The sequence below is a fragment of the Aedes aegypti genome, chromosome 3 (genome assembly GCF_002204515.2).
Source record: "Aedes aegypti strain LVP_AGWG chromosome 3, AaegL5.0 Primary Assembly, whole genome shotgun sequence".
Classification (NCBI taxonomy): domain Eukaryota; kingdom Metazoa; phylum Arthropoda; class Insecta; order Diptera; family Culicidae; genus Aedes; species Aedes aegypti.
Window position 1 is genome coordinate 63,329,537 of NC_035109.1, and position 19,770 is coordinate 63,349,306.

Genomic DNA, 19,770 nt, shown 5'->3' on the forward strand with positions numbered 1-19,770 from the left:
ACACGATATACGCATGCGAAAATGGTCATTGGTATAGAAAGCTCTCAGTTGATAACTGTAGAAGTGCTCATAAGAATACTTATCTGAGAAGAAGGCTTTGTCCCAGTGGGGACGTAATGCCAGAAAGAAGAAGAAGAACTTAAGATTTTTGCAGTCTGATCAATATGAGCCACCCTAGTTCATACAGGCTTCAATATTTACCTTTACGTAACTTTATAGAAGAGAAGCGGACTTCTTTTTTGTAATTTGGTTTCATTATTCTCAATAAGACCAAGACAATCAACCTAGAAAGAATAGCTAATATTCAAAAGAAGGGATAATATAACATATAACACTAGTACAAATCACTTTTTTGAAAATACAACCGACAGGGGTGCTTAAATAATTTCAGCAAATTCAGCTAGAATTTCCAACAATGCGCCAGATATTTATTCTTTGACTGTCATTGACTATTTATATACCAAAAACACTTGAATAAGAATTGTAGCCCAATACTGATTGTTCATCAATAATTATATTCTATAATTCACTTATTGAGACAATAAATTGTTAAAAATTCGTCAAAAAACCAAAGGTGCTGTGGAACTATCACGAGAAAAAGAAAATTGAAACGTAGGTACAAGAACTCTTCCAAAATTTTTCACTAAGATGTTTTTCTTGTTTTTTAAATTGCGGACTCTAACAAAAGTTCAAGTCGAATCTTCTAAAACTTATCCAGCAATTCTTTTTGCAACTCCACGATATTTGAAAATTTTCAATTAACTTCAGACAATAGAAATATATCTAAGAATAAAAAAAATGTGGCCTTTGTTTTTCCCGCGAGAGCTATCCAGTGGGATATATTCCTATCCAAGGCAGATAACTGTTGACAAATGTTTCAAATTATTACAATTAACTCCATTTTTAAAACGAGGTCGGCGATCTTAATTTATAAAGTTCAATTAAAGTTATCACTGACTTTGAAATCAATGTAAAGCAATAGTCTCAAACTGTTTGCTGTGTTTTTTCTTATTCCATTTTGTGTTTATACCAATCATGCGCAAGCCGTTTAAACTCTCACATGGACCTCTTAGCAAAAAATGATTGCGTTTGCATCAGACCGAATTATAAATAGCCTTTTAAGTGAAATTTCATGCCAGCAAACGTAGCATACATTAGAGATAACTAATCTTGTGTTTAAATTTATAATCAACTTTGGAAAAAACTGCTTCGCCGACTGAGGTTTTTAATAACAGTTTATGTTGAATACAATACTTTTCACTTTTTCAGCCATAAAAACGGCGCGCTGCATTTGACGCTTCATGACAGCGGAATCTGGGCTGCATATGACGTTGATATTTTTCCTCTTCGCGAGTCTCTCTCAGGTCTCAAATATATGTCAAACGTGTAAATAAAACTTTTTTTCAGTTTTGTTTATCTGTGACAATAGATCGAAAAGAACGTTCAGTTTACTTCGCCAGATAGACAGAAAATCTCAAGCACTCAAATCGTTTTGGAGAAAAAAGAAATAAATTTCCAATATTTTTGTTAAATTTCATCTAAACTGAAAATATCAAATGAATTTACATTACAGTAATAGTAGGCGTGGAGAAAAAGGTTTCTTGGACAATGGACCAATGCACGCGTTCACTCGTTGACATGTAACCATAGAAACAAGTAAATTTGGCACCGCTCAAACGTCAAATACGTGAACTGGAACCGAACTCACTAGTTTCCATGGTTGAGTAAATAACACGGCTCCGTTCAAACGTCAACAAATGAACTCGTGCATATGTCCATTGTTAAGCATTTTGAGTTATCTCAAGGTATCTTGAAGGAAGGTGCATCAAGGCGGGTGCGAGGTGAACTTTATCTGTTTAACTGTGTTTTACTCTACGGTTCTATGGGATCATTGGGGGTTGTTTACTGCAAGAAACAACAGTTCAGTGAAAATTCCATCGCGAATTCATCTTTAATGTACACACCGTATGAGTTAGAAAAATGATTTTTTTTATACTTTGCAACACCCTAGCAATAGGGGAACTTGAATGATTCTATGTATGGTTCTACGTTTTTGGCACATTCATATAGATTAAGCAAAAAAAAAACATTGAGAAGGTGGCGAAAGCTCAAGAGTTTGTTTGGTCAAAAAATCTTGCCATTAACTTTATGGTAAAAATTTGTATTATGTTTAGTGCAAAATTGAATGGTAAGTGCAAATAACTTCCACTCATGTAGCAATAATTAGAAACATATGCTTAAATACAATAACATTTGAAGAATGGAAATAAAGCTTTCATTTGTCGTAGCAGTTCAGAATTTTTACAGGTGAGTTTATTTCAGCTGCTTATAAGAGAGAAACACAGCTTTCAATTAACTTTACCTAACTTAACCTAAATATATAACGCATTAATTGTTGCAATAGAAGATTAACACGATTTTTGTATAAAATTAATAATAATTTTTTGACGTTGTTTTTGTTTGTCTTAAGTCTTGCTAAGCTTCGGAATAGTTTTCAAAATTTTATTTTGAATAACTGCTGAACTTTCTTCCTGGTATTACAACAAGTAAATATTGGACTCAAAAAAATGCGACACTTTGTTTTGGGTGTAACTTTTATAGCGTGGGTAAAAATTAATGTAATTTTCGGTAATACTAGCTTAGAGTGTTATGTTTATTTGTGCAATTTATTTTTGGCTTTAATTAAGAACGCTGGTGCACCTCTTAAATTATCGCAATCTGTCAAATAGTTTTCAAGATTTATTCGAAACAAGAATAGCTACGCAAGCAAATCTGGGACGCGGTGATCGATCAGGGTGTCTACTACCTGGAAAAACCTGGAAAACCTGGAATTATCAGGGAATTTTATTCAACCTGGAAAAAACCTGGAATTCTCAGGGAATTTCGATCACAATCAGGGAAATTATTTTGAAGCAGTAATTCATGATAGAATATGTTCACGACAAAGGATTTTTGCGTTATAACCCAGAGCTATCATTAATTGCCAGAAAACTATCTTCATTCGAAAAAAATCCGGCTGCGCCGCTCTCCAAAAACTATATGAGCTGTTCAGTGGAAATTCTTTCGAGTATTAAATTTCATCAGCTAATCAAAACAGGATTGATGTTTTTAATGTATCTAAATTTATTCGGTAAAGGATTAACATATCTAGGGCTGGTAGCAGGTTTCTTTTTATATACAATTGTTTTGCAAGTCTCTAAAAAGTCTCTATTTTTAATAAAAGGTGTCTGGTGTCTCTATTTTAACCAAAATCTAAAGTCTCTTTTCTTTCCTTATCTTGCTTGCAGATAACTGAGATGCAAAATTTCTTCTTGTATTTTTCGAGAAAAGCCTCAGGAAATATCCTTTTGGTTTCTCCAAAGATTTTATTATGAATTCTTCAAGAAATTGCTTCAGCATTTTTTTCATAGGATGCTTACAGGAGTTCCTCCATAATTTGCTTCAGGAAATCCTTGAACATTTCAACGTTAATACCTCTAGAAATTTTTCTCAGGCAGTACTTTGAACAAAGACTATTTTAGGACTTCCTCCAGATATTTTTTCACTAACTATCCAACCGAATTCTACAGTCGTTAATCAAAGAGATATCCAAAGTTTCCCACAGAATTTCTCCCAAGAAAACTTGACAAGAATTTCAACGCCATTTCGTCTACGGTTATCTTAAAGAATAGATCCAAAAGCTCCTCGAGGGATTATTCGAATCAATATATTGAGAACATTTCTAATAATTTCCTTAATTCGACCTGTGTTTCATTATTAAGTTTCTTAAATGTTTTTTTTCTAGGAATTTCTCCAGCATTTCATCCAAGGATCACTGGAGTTCATCCAAACATTTTTCAATGAATTTGTCAAAAAATCCCCATGGAATATTGAAAAGTTCTTTTAGGTTCCACATAATTTAACACCACAGCAATTTTTTCTATGAAATCCTTCGACTGTAGGAATGATTATTCCTACACAATTTTCTAGTAATTTCGTCCAGTGTTCCAGGAGATCTTGCGCAATATCCTGCGAGATATTATGATTTTTCTTTTTTTTTTTATTATCGTAGCAATAATCTTGGAAATCTTCTAAAAGTTCTTCAAGAGTAAGTCTTCCTGAAAATCCTCTTTAATCAAGGGTGGCCTAAGAAATTACATAAGTAACTGTAACAGAAGATACCCATAAATTTACGTCAAGGATTTTTTTTTTTAAATTCTCAACTTTCTGGGAAATTACATTCAAATTTTCTTGGGGAAAACTCCTGGAAGAATGCTTGAGAAAAAGGTTTTGAAAACTTCCTTGAGAAATATCTTAGAATTAATAGAAGAATTTCCGAGAAGAAATCTTAGGCGCAATCCTGAAAATATCCTCAGAGAAATTTGTAGTCAAAATCTTATAAAAATTCTAAAGAACAATTTTGTAGAAAATCCTGAGAAATCCTTGGAGGCATCTGGAGAAGTTTCTTGTTGAATATTACAACATGTTTTAAACGGGAGTCTTGGAGGATGTTCTAGAAAAAAATAATTGGAGAATCACCGGATAAAATCCTCGAGGACTAAGGGTTTTTTCACAAAAAATGTCTGAAGGAATTTCTGATGAAAGCCTTGTGGTATTTTTTGTGATAATGTTTGGAAAAATCTTGGTTCTATTTTGAGATATAAAAAACAAAATTTTTGGAGGAATTCCTTAGGAAAATTTTTGGAGAGTGAATATCTTAAATATAGATATGAATCCATCCCTTTAGTAATGTTGTCGTAATACATCAATGAATGTTTGTCCTTTACTGGTATATACCAGATGTGCTGGTATGTCGTCGTAATGTTGCAAAAAAAAATATTTGAAAACAAAGTTTTAAACATATTTTCAGAGAAATGTCTGGTTGATTAAACTATTTTGTCCTGGTTCCTGTTAGGTTTCGGTTTTTGATTACTGTTCTGTCTCTTTTCGGTCTCTGTTTAATTACTTTTTAATCTCTTTTTTCCTGGAAAGAGGTTTCTAAATTCCATATTTTCAAGAAACTCATTCATTTTTTAAATTATTGGAAAATATTTAACATCAAAAAAAAAAAATTCGAAAAGCAATCGAACAACAATCAATTCGAAATTTCGTAACTATCATGACTAATTTAGAACATTTTCGAATGAAATGCAAACATTTATAATTTAATCATATTACCACAGTCAAATGTTATACGGTCGAACGCGATTACCCAGGGGCTTGATAATCCGTGTTTCTATCTTAAAAAAATGGATCCGGGATCCAGAAGTTTTACGAATTATTTGTGTTAATTTAGATTGTAGATATATGGCCACATATCCAAATAAAATTTAATTTAGCGCCCATGAAGCTGTCTAAGTTATTCAAACCACCGATGGAAATGAATGGTACATAATCTGTACAAAAAATACACATACTGATGCACTTGAAAGTTCCGTTCATTAATTTGTTTCAGGCATATAAAATTACAGTATTTCTTGAACCTGGAATTATTTTTATAAAACCTGGAAATATCAGGGAATTTCATTTTGCTAAACGAGTAGACTCCCTGTCGATGTTCCTGGTCAGTCGCATAGATGGATCGGCAAAAGGCTTGGGATTCACCATTCCACCGTGTCCAGCGCTGTGAAGATGTTCCAGGAGACGAGGACTATCAAGCGGCGCATTGGAAGCGGCCTCAAACCGAAATCGGAATACCCAGAGAAGGCACGGAAGATAAGGCAGTACTTTAAGAAAAGAAAGGACCATTCGTCGAAGTGGTTCGTCCAGCAGACCATGGAGCGGGCTGGGCTTCGTGTTTTAAAGTCAGGAAGGCGCTAAACCGGACTGACAAGCAAAACACGGTGGCCAAATTTCGTGCGCGGAAGCTGTGGCTGGTCAAGCCAGGCTGTCTCGTCATGGACGACGAGACATTCATCAAGGCGGACACCAAACAATGCAGGTTCCGGAAAAGTACCGGAAGAAAAAGATGGACAAATTAACGAAGAAGTACCTATTGTGGCAGGCGATCTGCGATTACGGACGGTACAGCAAGCCGTTCGTTACAACCGGCACCATAAACGGGCAGATTTATCGAGAGAAAAGCTTGCAGAAGCGCTTGCTGCCCTTCAAGTTAAAGAATAGCGGAAAACATTCAAAACCTATGAAGTCGGGAGAAATTGTGTAAGAAAGATGGGCAAAGCCTCACCCAAGATCTCATGAGCAGTGTTAAGAAAAATGTACGAGCATTCAGCTTGGGGAGGAAATTCAATGAATTAATTATGTCAAAACATAGCTAATATATAGTTATTTAATCCCTGAAAAATTGAGAAGTATCCGATTTAAAATGAGTTTTTGGTGATCATTTTTGTGTGTCTAATTTTTTCCGAGTCCAGTCTTTACTGCCCATACTCGCATAACAGTCCCATTTGATTTTTTACCACTTTTCAGTTAGCTCCATAAATAGTATTCATTTTTAGTGTACTTTCTAAAATAAAACTCCAAATTGTGTCTTTGTATGGACAAAATGTGAAAAAAATACCAAACCATGTGCGTCCCATATTAAAAGTACCCGCAAAACAGTCCCATTCGAAGATTATGAAGAAATTCAACTAAACCTATTCCTGTGATCATTTCTGTAAGCTTGCATTGCGATTCTCATATCGTTATAGAAACAATCAAACAAATCAGGAAAGTACAAATCAACTATTATCAAGAAAAACACTTATTTTTGTTTAAAAAAGGTTTTACCATAACGACTTCTTCTGTTCTTCGATTTATACTAACACCACATCAGGCTAGTTGCCTGTAAATTAAAATAAAGCAAAATAGTTTTCCTGAGAATATTCTACTGCTCCATTCATTCTACTGCTTCCTGCGGCCAATCATTATCAGAATCTCTGGCAGGCTGAAGTCCAACAGCGAGAAGTGAAATGCTTCTTTGGCCGCCGCAAGATTACGCACATCGTCGCCAGTATCTACATAGTCAAACTAAGTGTTTGCAGCACCAAATGCCGAGAAACAGAAATGTTCCTGACTCTCATCAGGATTATCTATATCATGGGAACCGCCATTCGCTTTCATCAAGTGAACCAAAACATGTTCTATTCACCTTTCTTTGATAGTTTTCAAATCCTTCACCCGTCACGTGCTGCGATTTCAGCAAGCCTTCCATATGGCCGATCGCAACGGTTAATTTGAATTCAGGAAATCTTCACCATTTTCTCATTTACTATCACCACTGTACAGCTTAAGAACTTCAAGGGACATTACAACTATTGAAAGATAGTTGATGACTGAAAGCTACAAAAAGAAAAGTGCATTGCAATCGATCGTAAACTTGAACAACAATGTGTCAAGGTGCACGATATCAAAGTAAGCGAATCCTCAGTAATGGGACTGGTATGCGGGTATTCAAGCGTTTAGTGAGAAAAATACTCGGATAACGAGTCCCATCTGCAATAACCCTAATTTGGAGAGAAAAAACAACCAGTTTTACTAAATTTAAATTATTTACGGTTTTTGCACATTGCAATGATAGTATATTGAGCAATGCCACCGGCATTTACTACTTACAGCAGCGGAAAAACGAAAATGGAGGGTTTTATGTTTAGAAGCGTTTTTCTCGACATCATGATTTTCCTAATGGGACTGTATTGCGAGTATGGGCAGTTTAGTTCATACTAAATCAGCATACAACTAGGCTAGTCTGGAAATTTGTTTGAAGAACAAAAGCTTGTTCTTAAGACAAATTTTCTGTTGATGAGTGGATAAAGTTATTTTATATATTTGTTACATTTGTCTTGCATGCCCTCAATGTGAGTTTTGAAAGTTAAATTTTTATCTAGCATGAGTCCTAGACTTCATTTGACCAATTTATTGGAACCCCTCTCATCGTGACAACATGTCTATATGAAAGATTCAAGTGAAGATTTTTAGGTTTATGTGGGAATATTATTAGTTAAGTTTTGGAAGCATTAGGAGAAATCTTCCAGTTTTGCAAGTATGGAGAAAAAATATCCAAACTTTTTTTTCTGCAATGTACTATAGATGACACGCAGGCTTCGTCCTTTGGCGGAGAGGCCTGTGTCATCAGCAAACAAAGATTTTTGACATCCCTGAGGTAACTCAGGTAAGTCATATGCAAAAATATTTTATAATATTGGTCCCAAAATGCTGCCTTGAGGAACACCAGCTCTTACAGGAAGTCTTAGAGACTAAGAGTTTTGATAATTATCGATAACTTTGGATTATTATTTCAATGTATGTTGGAAAATTAAAGTTTTTTAGCTTTACAATCAAGCCTTCATACCAAACACTGTCGAATGCTTTTGCTATGTCTAGAAGAGCAAGACCAGTAGAATAGCCTTCAGATTTATTGGAACGGATCAAATTTATTACACTTAAAAGTTGATGAGTCCATTTCGGAATCCAAATTGTTCATTGGAAAAAAAATGAATTTTCGTTGATGTGGACCATCATTCTGTTCAAAATGACCTTTTCAAAAATTTTACTGATGGAGGAAAGCTGATTGGACGATAATAAGAAGATTCGGCAGGATTCTTGTCCGGTTTTAAATTGATACAACCTTTTTTATTTTCATTACAAATGTGTTTTCTCATCTATTTTTTTAAATGATACTTTAAAATTTGAAGTCACTTTTTAGTCGCATGAGTCACTATCAATTTGCGGTCTGTCCACTACCAGCCCTGATTTCGGTTTGCACCGGAAAACAACCGGGAGGTGATGTCATCGGCCTGGTGCGGTTAGTTCCGGCTTGCGGCGGTGGTATGCAGAGACTACGATATGCCACCGTAGTCGTCGTCATCGTCGTCACTGTAGTCTCCATCGATTGATCAAATGGTTTCACCGAATCCAATTAACGACATGCCACTAATTTCCACTCCAGAAAACTAACGATTTTCTCACCTGTTTCGAAACTAATTAGAAAGCCCTATGGCGCTGTTAGTGTGGCTATTCACACAGACGAACAGACGTAACTCTTGAAAGATTTTCTTTAAAATTAATTTCATTAAAAATAACCATGTTGCACGAATTATTATTACATGTAGATGGCGCTAGTATGAAATGTCAAACATGGAGTTGTCTATAGAAATTTCACCAGTGCTGCGTCTTTCTGTGCTACCCTAGCACTGTACCGCAACGATTCCGAGCGGACGGATTGATTGGACTGCAGCAATGAACTTAAGCCGGCGATGACTTAACCATGTGTCCAAAGCGAGACACGTTCAAATTAGGAGCGGATTGCAGCACACGGTCAACCCTTTAGGGTTGCCGAGACCGATAGGCTCCGGTTGGGAATCTCCGTGGCGATCCATCGCAGCATCAGGGGAGATCACCATGGTATTCTCCACTTGGTACAACTACTTTGCATCTCATTAATAATGCGTAGCAGATTGGAGATATCGATAGCAGATTACCACATGGCCGTAGATGTGCTATCATCATCTTGTTGCACGTGCGACGAACGATGGTGTTTCAGCCTTGCTTTGACACAACTCCCTTTGCGAGAAGTGTGATTTGATGTTGAAATTTTAGTCGAAACTTTGACGCGGGAGATAAGTGACCCTTTTAAGGCGATATTGAATAAGATTTTGCTACTTCTGGTAACATGTCTGCCTTTTATTTTGATTTCTTAACTGAAAAATTGCAATAAATGATTTATGCAATATTTAAAATCACTTGTTAACGGATGACACTGATTTGACAAAGGACGTAACTTGCGTTTCATCTTTAAAAAGAGGTTTTTTTCAAGAGCTCTATTTAAATCTTTTTAGTAGACATGTTGTCATCAACATGTTCCCGTAAATTGGTCAAATGAAGTATTCCGGACTCATGGTAGGATAATAATTAATTTAGAGTTCATGCAAGGTATAATTAACAAATATTTAAAATGTCTGTACCCACTTATTCACAGAAAAAAAAACAGAAACGCTCAGATTAAAGAAATAAATGTTTCTTCAATATATACTAATCAAGAGATTCAAAAAATCTATCTCATTTCCATCGGTTCAAATAATCAAAACGATTCACAAATATTCATATTCAATTATCAATTCGCCTGTACATGATTACAGATGATTATAGACTATATCACGATGCTCTTCAAAGTGATATATGCAAAACAAACTACTTCTACCGGCAAACATCCCATCACAAACACAATCATTGTATCGGGCTTTCCAGCCATAGCTAATCGCTGATGATACCCGGCAATTTACATCGATCCACATGTAATTTTCATTTATTGAATCAAACCAACCCGGCATGAGGCGCCTTCGGCCCAGAAATTGAATCACGTACGCTTTCGCGACGACGCACCTGCTATCCATCACTTGCTATATCTAGAGATAAGTAAGTGGGGGAAAAAGGAACATTTTCTATTGCAAATATTGTACACACTTCCACTTCCAGTTCCACCTTGGAATCAAAAGTCGAGCAGCTGTGCAACTTGTGTGGCAGAAGATGCGTTCGATAATGATTTTATTATCGCCAGCGGATGAGCAGCGCACAGTGGCCGCATTCCCTGCAAATGTTGGCCATAAGAATAAATCTCGCTCAAATCGTACATATGAGCAATTCTCGCTGAATCCAGGCCGCCATCGGCACACATCGTTAGAAATCCAAACTTTTGTCACTGATCGCTAGTATATGCTAAAACTAAAGGGTGGTCCTTTCGGTTTTCTTAAATTGGTGGCCCCTCCTTCGTACGTCATCTAGCTAAACAGTTTGCGAAAAAAAAATATTTTTTTGCTAAATCATAGGTATTTCTTCGCGTGATATTTCTCATTTTTCTCTTGGAACACATAGCAAACTTAGTGGCATTGTAAAAAAGAAGAGTATAACTTCCATTTGAAGCTAAATAAACTTTGTCGGCCATCTTGAATTTGGCTGCCACCTTGAATTTCGTCAGAAAACCCGTTTTTTCACCATTCGTGCATCGCTGGTTTTGAGTTCTGAGATCAGCATCAGAAAGCTGAGAAAAACTGAGTAATATAAGCTACAAAAACTAGGTGAGCAATGGTGTTTACCCTATGAAATGAATGGTTTTCTAAATCATTTTCTACGTTCATAGAATATGATACAGATTAATTTAAATTTTGGTCGATCCAATGCTGTGAAAAGCCATGTTTTTCAGCATGTTTAAACAAAATTATAAAAATGTTTATGTTAAAGACTAAGTTATTGAAGTATTTTTTCATAAGGCGATCCAGTTTCTCCTCGTTTTCACATTCGAACATGTTGTAGTTATATTCGTCCGTTTCCTCTATCATTTTTGAACTTCCATATTCGCACCATCCTTAATGGTTTTTTGGCGCTATGACACCACTGTTCTCTTCTTTGATCTTCTGCGGGACGGCCAGCTGTAGATTCTGTAGGCCGACTAACATCTTTGGTATAACGGCCTCGTAGCTCCGAATAGACAACCCTTTTAGGGCTCTCGACTGTGCTCACGTACATGAACTGGAACTTCTGTGACTTCACTCTTTTGTCCCACTTCTGACACTTCTAGCGATACAATCTGTGACTAGCCCTCATTTCTCGTCATGTTAGCAGTCTACATGAGGCATTATGGAATTACTCTCAGCTCTTGTACCAGATATTGCTGGATCAACGTCGAAGAAGATTCTTCGTCTAAGAAGGCGAACGCGTTCACTGACTTGGATTTTCCGTACAATGCATTGCAATGTCACGGTAACGATTCGGAAAAGGACGGACTAGTCACAATATGGTGGTTCTCCGCTGAGGACCCAACTGGCTTGATCGATGTGTCAGGTTTTCCATGTAGCAGTTGATGTTCTAACTGCTTTCTTTCCCTCCCATTGTTTCCTAACTCCTGTAGTTCTGTCAAGCGTTTGCATTGCAAATCTGATCTTTTGGTAGAAGTCGTCGATCTAAATGAATGAAGGGTGAGCGACCTCGGGTAGATCCAGTCACGGCTTAAAATTGACTCGCTAACATCAGCAAACGTGAAACGCTACCGTTGATCGCATTTGTCGCATGCAACCAGATCATCCTCCACTTCAGGGTTGTCACATATCAAACACGTGCAGATTTCGGATTGCTCCAAATCCGTCAACGATCCTTTATGCCTTTCAGTAGTCATTTTGTTAATCTTGAAGATTTTTTACCACATAAGAAACAACGCACTGTCTTGATCTCATTTGTTTTTGTTTTTTAATTTGGTCTTGTTCATTATCTTAGGGAATCGTAAAAATCACGGTGACCTAGGTTAGATACCATAATATTCTGATGGTTTTACTGCTGATAAACGTGGAGCGGTTACATTGATGACCTGTAACGGCATAAAAATGAAAGATTTCGAGTGAAAACGATCGGCGCAACGATACGCAAAAGAGAAAAATATGGCGACATTAATTCTTCAAAAGCTCAAAAACGATTATATATTTGATATCTTGATGTCCTGCCTCCAGCCAGCCTGATCAGTAGTTACTGAATACAAGTCGCGTTGTTGTAGTTTGTACAACAGTGGTGAAAAAACTTCACTTTTCGTTCACAACAGCAGCGTTGTAGTTTCGACGGTGGCGAACTGCGCGACGGTTAGAAGGTTAATAAAGTCTCGACCTAAATTCAACACATTAAACCACAATTTCTTCGTTACCTGTGGGTGAAAAGAATATAACTACTTTCCTGAGTCTTCACCATCCTTCTTTTTGGCAACATCTGATCGAGGCGTGCTATTATGAAAAAAAGATTATTTGGTCGGTGTTCTGGCAAACTGAACTAAATTCTTTTTCATGATTTCAGATTAACGTAAGCCAATAATTCGAAATATCTAATTTTTTGCATTATTTGCTGTAATAATGGAACTTGTCTATTTGGTGATGCATCGATATCAAAATTACATCGAAAGATCTGAATTGAGTCTTTAACATATCTTTAGAACGCCAAAATATCAGTTAGTCCGGTTTGTCTGAACACCGACCATTTGTTCGTCATTAATATCGTCTTCCGCCTACCGTGGCAAGAGAGTCCGCCTCCTCATTACTCGGAATCGAGTAATGTGAAGGGACCCCACCAACCTACTCAGAGTAGATCAAGGAGTGCTTAACTTGCCTCATTAAACTAATGACTTCTTTTGAGATAAGGCTATTCGTAAAAATGAGGTATTGATCAAACAGAAGAGACACAAGCAACTCTAATGTGTACTGCAACTAATACCTATGGACCATCAAGCCTAAGAATCCTCATTTTTATTAGCAAGTCGATCTAGGAAGTATCGATGGACGTGAGAGTGTTGTCCTCCGCTCTATGCTTTTGCCTTTCATGGTTCGATTCCAGCTTGTGGTTAATTTATTCCTGGCAAATGTTTTTCATGAGTTTTTTTTTTAACGAGAATACCATCTATAGAATACAACTTTTTTTATGGTAAAAAAAATCATAGCTGTAGAGATGAGATCTCAACTAATCATAAAAATTCCAGTTTTCTCAGTATGTGTCGTAACGCACTAATTTGCAGATAAATCAATTCATAAGTATCTTCAAAAGATTTTAAATAGGTTCATTGAGAAATTCAAGAGATGTTTCTAGGGAAAAAACTCTTAGAACTGTGAAAGATCTCTTCAAAAGACCTCTGAAAAACTTAAAATTTTGGCCGTTGCGCGGTTGACTGCCACCAGAAGCACCACGCTGATGCTGTGTATAAGTGGTTTATTTTTCCTGTTTTACAAAATACAACAGCGCGAATACTAAAGTGTTAATATGAACATCTATCTCGAAAAATTCTAACACAAATCTTTGGAAAATTTCTGAATCTCTTATTCCTTTGAAAAACTCATGGTAGAATTCCAAACTGGCGAAAATAAATGACCGAAACAATTCCAGCAGACCTATCTGAAAAATCCTGAAGAATGATACATAACCATTAAAGTAATCCTTGCTGGACTAAATTGAACAACTACTAAGGGTCTTTTTTGACCAAACTCCTGAAGAGTTATTGGATCAGACCTATAAATCCAATAACGATAAATTCGGAGTTCAGTGATTTTCTGGAATCGACGTCTCCATATATTAAATATATGTTCATGAACAGGTGTGTTACAACAAACCATTTGTCTGAATCTTGCACATTAACTTGATAAGCCGGCCCAACTTATCCTTGCGGTATTGAAAAAAAGTACTTATTTCTTCACTATTACGATCTTTACGCTTAAAAGGCTTGGATGACTTTTTTGTACTCTTTTGCTCATCTATTTTGACTCAAATTTTTCAACATATGGTGAGCATTTCAGTTCTTATTGAGTGAATCATTATGAAAAATATGTGATTTTTATAAATAAATAAAGATATATTGGACATGGTACACTTATACATATATATTGGACATGGTACACTTACCCCTACTTTTTAATGGGGTGGGGTAAGTGGATCAAGTATTATTATTTTTTATTGGCAGACTGCTTACGATAATTTTAATAAGTTTTAGTATCCGCAAATGTTGTTTTCCTCAATTTTATTCATTCCCAGTTTAAATTTGTCAAATTGACCAAAAAAAAATTGAAATAATCCACCTAAAAGTTTTTGTTTAACCTTTCTGATATAAAAAAAGTAATAATTTTAAAATTTACACGAAACTTTTCGTGGTTTATCTAAGCTACGTTGCAGAAGAGCAAAATATACAAATTTTCCAATTGAAAGCATATAATCGTACCTTATTTGACCTTATAAATTGTTCTAGACAGATGATACAAATATATTCATAAATAGATTAAAAGGATTTCAGTTTGTTATTGAAAAGTAAATGTAGCTAATATTTTTAAACTACGAGTATTTTTATAAAACATTGTTAGAAATAATCCTACAATACTTCTTTATAACTTATGCGTACAAATGGATGAATTTTCTTCAAATTATTCTAGCTACAATATTTTTTTTGTTCGAAATATTATGAACTAATGTTAAAAATATGTATATACATATATTTTTATTAAATAAAAATATTTTTTAATTTCAAAGCATTAAAATGTAACATTATTAGCACTTATAACAAGAACGAGAGTATTATCATTCATACTATACATAATTAAACCACATTTGTTTTGAAAACAGATTTTTGTTATTACACCATGGTGGGGCAAGTGGATCATTTGGCGCAAATTTTCAAGTCCCTCATACTCAATACATAACAATCAGAAAAATCGAAATAAATGACGATTTGAAGAATATAAGTCCCTCATTTGTTATCCACAGAAAAAAGTTTGCATTATTCACGTTAGCTGTACATAACAATGAAGTTGATTATTAATTTTTCTGTATCCACTTACCCCACGGTACCTTATAAATCTTTTCATGCTTCTTGCATTGGTAATTCACTATAGTCGGGTGGTGATATCCAAGGCACTTAGTGCAAGAGTTTGCTAAGAGAATTTGAACTACTAACTATCAGTGGATAACTAAATGAATTAACTTACAAAATTGCGAAGGTGTTGGTTTAGAAAGCCTGTTAGGCAAATATTACAAACTTCAATACAGATCGAATAACAAAATTGTTTCGTAATTGTTTTGATCTCTTACATTTATATATTTAGCTTACTGTCTAGTACAACTGTTGAATTGTGTGCAGACCATTTCCACAATTTTAAACAATAATAATACAGTCGCCTCTCCACATCTCGATATCGAAGGGACCATCGAGATAGGGAGAGATCGAGACAAAGAACAGACTTTTCATGAATACTAGATTGAAAAACACTCCGCTCCTATTTTGTTTTGAATCCCAAATCTTTGGTCTAGTAACCTTCGATAATGGTCATATCGACATACGGAGAGAGAATTGAGAACGAAAAATCAACAGAAACACATCGAGATATCGAGATAAGGAGGATATCGAGATATGGAGAGGGAAAATGTATGCAGACTGAAGGGACATATGAAATCATCGACATAGGGAGAGATATCGAGATATAGAACATCGAGACGTGGAGAGTCGACTGTAGTATATGATGTACAATTTTAAATGAAATTACAATACATCCTTAACACGGCTTCATGATATTTTTGACGTGCGTTTAATATAATAATGTTATAGATCTTAAAAAATGTTATTACAACGTGCATAAATGTGAAGGAATTTTCTAAATCTGATAGCTCGTTCTCAAACCATTTTGTTCATACAGACACCATTCCATTTTTATTTATATAGATTGTCCCTCCTCTTAACAACAATTTTTCATACTCCTTTCTCACTTTTTTCGTGGAAACAAAAGCTACTATATGCAAATAAGTGAAATTATTCTTCTTCTTCTTCTTCTTTTTTGGCCTTACGTCCCCACTGGGACATTGTCTGCTTCTCAGCTTAGTGTTCTTATGAGCACTTCCACAGTTATTAACTGAGAGCTTACTATGCCAATGATTATTTTTGCATGCGTATATCGTGTGGCAGGTACGAAGATACTCTATGCCCTGGGAAGTCGAGAAAATTTCCAACCCAAAAAGATCCTCGACCGGTGGGATTCGAACCCACGACTCTCAGCTTGGTCTTGCTGAATAGCTGCGCGTTTACCGCTACGGCTATCTGGGCCCCGTTATTCTTCTACATGAGTCGAAGTTGTCAGATTCGATATGGGCTTATTGAACCATAATAACATCTAATTTGGTGCCTTCAATATTGATTTATGAAGGTTTGACTGCATATTAAAATGAAAATAACCAAAAAACAGATAGCAAGTGCAATGATAGATTTTTTTGAACATTTCTTCAATTTTGAGCAAAAAAACTAGTTTTGAAAATTTGTAAAACGATGATGGTTATTTTCCTCTTTACACTTTACTCGTCGCGCTGTTGTATTTTGTACAACAGTAGTGAAGGAAGCTCGCTTTTCGTTCACAACAGCAGCGTGGTGGTTTTGACGGTGGCAAACCACGCGACGACTGGAAGGTTATGGCAAATTAGGTCGTCATTGAAATTTATACGCGTCATAATGACCCTTGTTTTTTTTTCTTGCAAGTTTGGAAACACAAACATACGTTGTTAAGCAATTCACATGATGTAAAACATTGAAATATGCTCCTACGATCTGAAATTTTGAGAAATTGCTAATAATTCTAAAAAATACAAATGAAAATAGTAGTAAAAGAATGTGAAATCTTCATTTTTGACTTTTGGCCATTTTTGGACCACTCTACAGCGTGCCGCTCACTAGTCGTCACCTGTGCATCAATCATATCATCAATTTCGTCGTCTATTATGCGAACAATCATTCGTACTCTCTTTCTCCTCATTTTGCAAAGGCTGTGCAGCCGCGCGCCGGCTCCAAAGTGCATTGTAGTTGTTACGCATTTTTCTCATTTTTTTGCACTCGCGCGAATTCAACGCTACGCAACCCGATGATGGTGGCGCGAAACGCGAAGAAGTGGAGGTGTTTGATCATATCGAATCTGTATCTTGCTCTTGCATGCAGTCCAAATGGCACCAATATAATCGCACTGATCGGTAGGCAATTTTCTGGCCGCTCTCTGGCCGGTAATCTCATTACCGTACGCTTTCACTTTCAATATGGTTGTCCATTCGGTGGCGTTGATCGACTTAATATGATGTGGAGCAGAGCGGCTTACGATGGGTCTGCGTCATTACGTTAATGTAGCCACCTGTGGACTGGTTGACTAGTTGTTCAATTTTTTTTAGGAAGGAACTAATATTGCTCGCAGCTTTTCTTGTTTTCAGGTTGTTACTAACTCATAGCATGTTTTTTTAAACTCTTTTTTTATTCTCTTGTCTCATTTTCAGGTATGTGTTAATCGATCACGGAATTCAATCAATGAGCATTGACGCATTAGTTCGTTTGATATTGGCGCTTCGGAAATGTGCGATATCTACAACAGGTTTGTGAATTAAAGACGTCATCTGTTTGTAAAAAAAAACATAGTTTTGTTTTATAATACGCTATGTTTTTGGATTTTATATAAATTTATCCTATTTCACACAATCAATTTGTTAAATGATCTCACTTTCTGATATTGTATCACATCTGAGACAAAATGTTTTTCCCTGCAGTTTTGTGAGCTCTTCCACAGTTAATGGTTGTGTGCTTACTTTAACACCGGTATTATTTTTATATTCAAATATCATGTGACAAATTCAATAATATAGCAAGCCCAAGAAAGATAAGAAAATGTAAACCCAGAAAAATGTTAGGCGCATTGGGATTCAAATCGAGCTGTTTCAATAATGTTTGGAAAATGCCTTTTCAAAAGTTTTAGTACTACACCGTTATAATCGAAAGAGAACGAGAGAGGAGATAATTTCTGATTGTTTCCTTTTGAACAGTTATCCGAGAATTCCGCATGGTTATTATGAAACACATATTTTCATTAATGGGAAAGTTACCTGGAGCGAATTCATAGTGCTAAAATTATGAGAACCAATGATTTGGAAAGCGAATAGAGAATAAAAAAAATCAGATTACCTTGAAAAAGGCCATTAAAGCTATAGCCTCAAGCGATTGCCAAGTCCTCTTTGGATCACAAATTGGTAAATAAATGCCACTAAAGTGTAGCCTTCACTGCCCTTAATAATCAAACGCCTCCAACTTTCCTATGATATTAGCCATCCTTACCTTCAAACGACTTATTAACATATGAAATATTCGTTCCCAGACACCTGCCATCAGTACGCAGTGACACACCTCAAACGTGTGCTCATTTTCAAACCTCACCCTTCTTAAGCCGTCGTAGACGAACAACAACGTTAGCTCCAAAGTGCTTCTTTCAAGAGTCCACCTTCTTTTGTACCTACTTGCCAGCAATCATCGATGTCCACCGAAAAGATGAAGATCAACAATTCACGCCCAGCGCGAAATAGCACAGACCTACACGCCGACCATTATTGTCGAAAACGACAAGTGGAATCAGCTTCGAAAGCAAAAGCGATGGGAAAACTGCGGAGTCACAAGGCTAGTTTGTGCTTCAAGTTTTGACTTTGTGGAACCGCAAGTGGGATGGGAGCCGAATTTCATGGAATGGCTGGATTGATCTACCTTAATGATCGCTCTACTTTTCTTCTAACTCTAGTTTTACAAAATGTTTAAATGTTTTGAAGCTAATGAGAAAATTTTAAGATGAAAATTTTGTTTGTTGAGTCCCATTTTTTAGTTCATCATCAAAATCTAGCTCTTTTAGCGCACAACTTTGGTAAATGTACAACAATATCAGCAAAAAACTTGCTTCCTACGAACTCAGGATGCACCTCAACCAGACAGTAAACGACAGCTAGATTCGACTTACACACAATTGACTCCGGCCAACCAAGGAACAACTCGCCGGAACAAAGTTATACGAATCGGTAACAAATTGTGTTGCTACAACTTTTGGCCTCGCTTACATTCCATCGAGTATCGCAGCCGTTGTGGTTGACTCGATATCGAAAAGCCTCAAAGGAAAAGTTTTCCGGCCTACGGACCGGCTTCGTCCTCGCCGACTCGATCCATACATAGTTGTTCTCGTGTAGTTTTTTCGGTAGCTTATTTCGGAAGTTGTACGTTCGACATGGAACACTGTCGCGGAATTTTGCTCTCATGAAGTGAAGTTGGCAAAAGTTGTCAACATCAATTGCCACGCCACAGTACTTTTTCTAGGATCTATGTGGTCTCAGTGAAAAGAAGGGAGTTTTCCATGGGCGTAGCCAAGGGGGGCAGAAATAACTTTTGGATGTAGCCGTTTATTTAAACTACTCTATTCAACGGTGGTTAGCGCCGAACTTGACGTATTGCGCCTACTTGTCCAGCTTTTCCAAACGGACTCGTTAAAGCGGTTTGGCTAACACATCTGCAAGCAC

At 36.3% G+C, this 19,770-nt stretch overlaps 1 protein-coding gene across 3 annotated transcripts in view; it reads left to right on the top strand.

Annotated features, from left to right (window-relative positions):
• Window positions 1-19,770, top strand: part of LOC5567674 (zinc finger CCCH domain-containing protein 13) — a 483,331-nt gene that overhangs the window by 119,888 nt on the left and 343,673 nt on the right. The gene's annotated exons all lie outside the window — the stretch shown is intronic.